Source organism: Crinia signifera, chromosome 2, assembly GCF_055691185.1.
Source record: "Crinia signifera chromosome 2, ASM5569118v1, whole genome shotgun sequence".
Lineage (NCBI taxonomy): Eukaryota > Metazoa > Chordata > Amphibia > Anura > Myobatrachidae > Crinia > Crinia signifera.
In genome coordinates, this window is record NC_139218.1 from 261,863,842 (window position 1) to 261,870,632 (window position 6,791).

The window sequence follows — 6,791 nt, forward strand, 5'->3', positions numbered from 1 at the left end:
TTTACTGTACATGTACCATATGTATTATACGTTCATGATGGTGTTAAAGCTAAAACAATTTATATAGGTTTTTATTGGTGATTAGATTTATCTTCCCTTTGTCTTTGTCACTGGAATGCACTCTTAATTGTATTTTAGACTCCAGATTGCTCTCTGTATTTTAGATTTGACAGCAGAATGACTTCTGTATTGTACATCAGTCTCTAAAATAGGCTCTTTATGTTGATATGCACAATTTAGTCGAATGGTACTTTTACATAACAATTCTTCATACACTTCATAGGGTGGATAAAAAATGCTCATAAAAAAAATAAAATAGATAGCAGCATGTCCATTATTCTTTGGCTATTTTTGTTTCTTATCATGATGTCTTGTGTGTGATGCTAAAGTCTTTCATACATTGAACTCTCTCTGGGGGAAATGTACTAAAGGTTCATACACACTGGGCCCAGCATGTATGGACAGCGATGATGTCAATCATCGCTACGGGGAAAGCAGCTCAGTGCATACACACTGAGCGGCTTTCCCCGTGCCCGGCGCCGACAGAGGGGGGAGGACGGCGTTGCATAGCGGAGCGCTATGCAAAGCCTTCCTGAAAGTCGTTCATCTGCTGGTTAAACCAGATATTGCGGGAGCAGCGCTCATCGTTGGGCCATACACACTGGGCGGCTTTGAGCTGAAAGCTGCTGTCTTAAGCGTCTTTCAGCTCAAAGTCGCCCAATGTGTATGGGGATTTAGTCTTGAAAAGTGATAAAATGCAGAGTGATAACCACCAGCCAATCAGCTCCTAACTTTTATGTCACATGCTGGGTTTGAAAAATGATAGTTAGGAGCTGATTTGCAGTTGTGTATTCCTTTTCCATTTATCACTTTTCAAGCTTAGTACATGTGATGTCCAGTACAATATCCAGTATTTACCTTAATAACCCAATGCCAAAAAGATGGCTGCACATGTGTCAGGGCTCGGGTCTCTGGTGTTCCCGGATGTGGCAGCAGTGGCCCAGTGGTGGATACTGGGAACTGGAACACAGGAGGCTTTAGGTAAGGACAGTTCATAGGAGTGCTACTGGCACTGCGGGCACAGCTAGGTGGGGGAGTTGACGAGACTCTGGTCAGAGGCGCGGAGTCTAACACCACCAACAGTTTTCACCAGGGACCCCCGCAAGGAGGTTTGGACTCCACTGCGTTCCCCACAGCTAACTGGCTAGTCACAAGAGATGGGCAGTTACTAATGGCAGTGAGCTTGGAACTTGGATCTTAAAGCTGGGAGCTTTGGACTGTGCTGGCCTGGGAGGCCGGAGAGCTGACAGTGGTTTGGGAGCCGATGGATAGTTGACGACCAGGGAGCCGACATGGAGGTTGATAGCCTGGGAGCCAGGACAGCACTGTTGACAGCCTGGGAGCCGGAAGGAGTGTTGATGACCTGGGAGTCAACACGGTACTGTAGACGGCCAGGGAGCTGGAGGGAAGTCGACGGCCTGGGAGCCAGAGGGGTATTGATGACCTGGGAGTCGACGGGAGCTTGTTCACATCCTGGGAGTCGACACATGAGTTGAAAGCTTTGGAACCAACATGGCTGTTGACGACCTGGGAGTCAACACGGGAGATACAGGAACTGCAGAGTAGACACCTGTGTCAACTTGGGAGTCGCAGATGGTATGGCCCTTTAAGGGCAGTAGCAAACTCTGCTGAGAGATGCTGTAGCGCCCTATCCTCATCCCTTGGGAGCTGGAGATGATAGACAGCGAGGAAGGTAACCTGGCAGGTGAGAACAGTCAGGGAGCTTTATTATCAGCAGCAGATTGCACAGGGTTTCGCACAGGGTAACCACAGGGACTCTGAACAGGATCCTGGAGTATTGGAACGCTGAGGACTGGATATACACAGGAATCAGACAAGTTGTTCAAGGCAGGGGTAATGGGCCAGAGGGCCAGATGCCTCAGACATTTCCCCACTGCTGGCCTGTGATTAGCTGCAAGCGGCAGAAGCAATTAAGTCCAGGCAAGTATCCAGCTATACTCCTGGATGTGGCCACTGAATTATATTGTTCAAAAGGTCGACATGGGTTGACACCTGTTGACCTTGTGCCATGTCGACCTAGAAACCTGTCGACCTTCCAGTATGTCGACCCAGTGGTGTCAATCATCTCTAGGTCGACCAATCAACCGTATCCCATTTTGGGTCACTACTGAGCACAAAATGCTAACACACCAATTTTTCTTATTGCTTCCTGTTATAATTGGTGCCCTCTTTGCTTGAATATTACATTGTAACACTCGGGATTCACACAGGAGCTGGTGAGTTGCTGAAACTGAGGGACTTGTATGGATCTGCAGAACTAAGCTGATGATGCAACAGTAGTGTCTGGTAAGAATCTGCTGTTGGGAGGCATGGTGTGTGCGTGTGTATTTGTGTGTGTTTGTGTGCATGTATGTTAGAGCTGGAGTTAGTCCTCATGAAGCAGTAGGCAAGATAATAGTTTGTGCCTATCTGTAATCCCCTAAGCAATAACTAACCCTAAAAGCCTAAAGGCCCCCATACACTATACGATTTGGGCACGATTTCACCCGATTCGGATGAATCGGGCCATGAAATCGGCCCAAATCGCTTGGTTTGACAGCCCCCCCGATCCGATGCGCGGTCCCGTGCGCATCGGATCGGAGTCGGGCAGTCGGACCGGCTGCACATAAGATTTCCTAAATCTTATGTGCAGCCTCCGGGCGGGGGACGCCAGAGCCAGGCAGGGGGAGAGCGGGCAGCGTCAGCGGTGACAGACGCTGGGGAGGGCGATGCTGGAGAGCCGGGCTGGGGACACAGGCAGCAGCGGGCGGGGGTGGACGCCGGTGAACGGAGCTGGCCGGGCGCAGCATGACCGGGGACGGGGAGAACGCTGCAAGAAAAAAAAAAAAAACCATTACAAATGAATTGGAAGCCAGTGATTGGCTGAGAGAGCTCTCTCAGCCAATCAGCAATTGGCTGAGAGAGCTCTCAGCCAATCACTGGCTTCCAATTCATTTGTAATGTGTTTTTTTTTACTTGCAGCGTTCTCCCCGTCCCCGGTCATGCTGCGCCCGGCCAGCTCGCCCGTTCACCGGCGTCCACCCCCGCCCGCTGCTGCCTGTGTCCCCAGCCCGGCTCTCCAGCGCCCCCCACCACCGCCCGCTGCCTATTTGACAGCTACAATGCCCGGCTCCCCCCCTGTTGCTCCCCAGTGTCCCTCACCCCGCTCTCCCCCTGCAGCTCCCCGGGAGTTTTATATGATAAATCGCATGGCGATTTATCATATGCACAACTTGGCACATCAAGTGCCTTATCATGATGGAAACCTCCCGGGGAGCTGCCGGGGAAATCGGGTCCGACTTGTCCCTAGGACAAGTCGGGCTAATGTATGGGGGGCCTTAGTCAAAGCACTACACCAATCCTAATAACATATCCGTAGTTCCCTAACCCCTAAACTATCCCTAATACCCTAAGCTTTTCCTTCTAAGAACAATAAATGCAGTTCCACCATTTGAATGTATGTATGTATGTATATATGCTTAGTTTGCATACATACATACATACATACATAGATGCTTAGTTTGCATTGCTTTAAAACCTCTCCTGGTGTGTGGGCGTGTGTGGGCGTGTGTGTACGCGTATGCGTGAGTGTCTCCAGCAAAGAGCCCACTCCAGTGGCCACAGGCAGCACCACAATGGTGAGGAGCTGCATTAACCTTGTATATATAAAGAATATGATGGTTACACAACAGCATACAGTGCCAAGTTGCAAGAGTACTATGGAAGTCGAGTTACACACACGCCATTTTAGGATAGTATGGCCGCCATTTTGGTTCGCAGAGTTGCGCAAATAAAGTTTCCATACCCGAGTATGCGTGGCAAAGTGGACCAGAAGAGTAGCCATACTATCACACATAAATTCATAAATACATACTGACACTAAGTAAAATATAGTTAAAGGTTTAGAACGCCACACATAGCTTAGTTAGCCCTGCATACATCTGTCTGTATCGTGTTTAGTACCGTTCCGTTCAGTTCATTATGCGAAGTATTCCGGTCATTGCGAATATTTCGCAATATACACTGCCCGATAGTTATGGACATAATCCATATTCCAGAGACAGTTTCTGTTGAAAGTAGGTAACAAAGGAAACTAGATGAAACCAGTTCTTATCCCTGCTGACGCCGAAACCACCAAACAAAGGACTCTTAAAGTCCACTCCCCTGCACCTATTCAGACCAGGTGCAGCGTCTAACCTCCAATCACAGTGGACCGGACATATGATCTCTGACCAATGAGAATGGCCTTTGACCTCCCCTTTCTGACCCTATAAGATAGGCGACCCGGAGCAGGCTCGGTCACTTCGGCACATCTACTTCCCCTGGACCTTCCTACCGGACTATAGTTCATTCTTGAACGATAGTGAGCTCTGACCGGATTGCGCTTCGCATACTTGATGAGACGGGTAACGGTTGCATTTTCACGGTATTTATTCTTAAAGTATTGTTGGCTGATTGTGTCTTGTATCTGTTTTCTTTCCCCTTAGCAGAGTCTGTTTAGTATTCATTGTTAGTATATTGTATTACTTGTTATACCTGTTTATTCTTATTTCTGTAACCCCCTTTTGTCCATTAGGGACTCAAATACAACCTTTTTACGGAGTTCTTATCTCCATATTTCTATAAGGTATATTGCGGACACAGTCCGATAAGGTATATTCGCAGATTAGAGACAAAGTACTGCGAAGGAATCTCTGATTAAGGTATTGGTTCTTGGTATACATAATACGAACAAAGGTACGCTACGCTGCGCTACGCTTTGTACGCACGTAGTTAGGTATAAAGGGTACGTTGGTTGCGGACTTATACGTAACCAGCGCTTTTCACTTATTGTCTCTCTGGTCATATTTAATCGCCATTAACAGTACTATCCAGCGCCATGATGAAAATGCCTTGCGCATGTATCAGCAACTCCTTTCCTGACATTCGGTCCAATGCCTCCTGTCCCAGTGGCAGTTGGTGGCACTGCTGCCAAACCTAACCCCTCTTCCGCTCCCCCACACACACAATTGCCACCGCAAATCTCTTGGGTGTCTGAACACCGAAATACCTGAGCGTCTGAGTGTGTCCAAATGCCGACGAGCACTCTCCAAATAATGTTACATGCATCTAAAAAACATCCAAAATACGACCCTATCTCACACAAGACACTACCAAATCTCTTGTCCATGCACTCATTATATCCTGCATTAGTCTCCAAACTGGTCTTCCCAAGATCAGACTCTCACTACTGAAATCCATTCTAAGGCCCTTATTCTGATTGACGCGGACTTTACCGCGTACTTACGGATCGCGTCTTTACGGCGTCTGCGCATGCGTGGAGAACGCTACGCGCATGTGCCACGCCTTGACTCGGTACCAGTTCGGCCAAATCCCGTCCAAAACTGTTCACCGCTATCAGTCGGGAAATAGGGGCGTATTATGGGCGTCATGCGGAATGACACATGGGCGTAGTTTCAAAGTGGGCAAAACGGGGCGGAAACATGGGCGGACACGGGGGAGTACACTTATGTTGGGGGGCGTACATTCGGAAACCACTCCGAATGCACGCGAGCAAAAAGGGCAGAAATGTGCGGTGTCCACAAGTGTACTATTGCTTTGCGGACACCACTCGTTCATGCGGTAGGCGAACGTACGCCTAATGACTACAACCATTAACACCTGAACCCAATAGAATCTACTCCTTTACTCATTACTCACTAATAGGCCGCTTGTCAGTGCTTTAATTGAAACCATTGCTGCTTCAAGGAAACCTTAGTAATCCCCCACATATGCTGTACTTGTCCCACACTTAAAAACTGCTAACAATGGACATGACTGAATCTTAATACTATCAATACACATGTGTATTAGACATGTACTCATGAAACCACACACATTGATTCCAATTCCAAATAAGCTGTTTTTTATGAGGATAGGTAATTGAATAAGTGGGTCATGTGATGTATTGCAGAAGATACTTCATAGTGGGTTGTTTGGCGTAAATACTCCGCTTACGGGCGGTAGCACCGCTTGGCTCCCGTTCGGATGCGGTATTTCCGAGCATACTCTGTAATACTCTGTAATACCGTGCAGAATCGGAGTGTTTCTCCCGCACACGCATGGTTTGTATGTCGTCCGTAAACACGCCCTGTTCTTAAAGAGTGAGTCCGTCCGAATGCGGAGGACACGTGGGCGTTTCTACGGACGATGGCCGCATGCGGCAAAACACCGTGGCGTGCGGACCGCTCCGTAAGAATGCGGGAATATCCGCACCGATCAGAATAAGGGCCTAAATGCTGCTGCTAGGCATTACTGGCATTTTTTTTATCAGTGAAAAAATCATTTTGAACCAAAACACTTGAGGGTGCTTTTGCCAAAACCAAAACAGGATGAAGAATTAGAACCAAACTTTTATAACTAGATCTTAAATAAATTATCCCCTGCTTGTTGGTAATTACTGGGCTATAATATTTTGCACTAAAAAGTGATCCTTTACGTAACTCGTCAAATGATAAGATATATTATGCTAAAAATTATGCATAAAATACTATAGTTTAAAACTGTAGAATTAAAAATTTTTAGGGAACCCTAGAAGTCTATTTGTCAGAAACTTATACATGCATTGTTATTATGACACAGTTTTTTCTTTTTATTCCTATTTCTTTTAGATATCTTCTTTGTTAGCTGTCCAACTCCCAGCTGTCCTGTAGTAATAAATATCCTCCCTGAATTCCTGGGACCTTATTCTG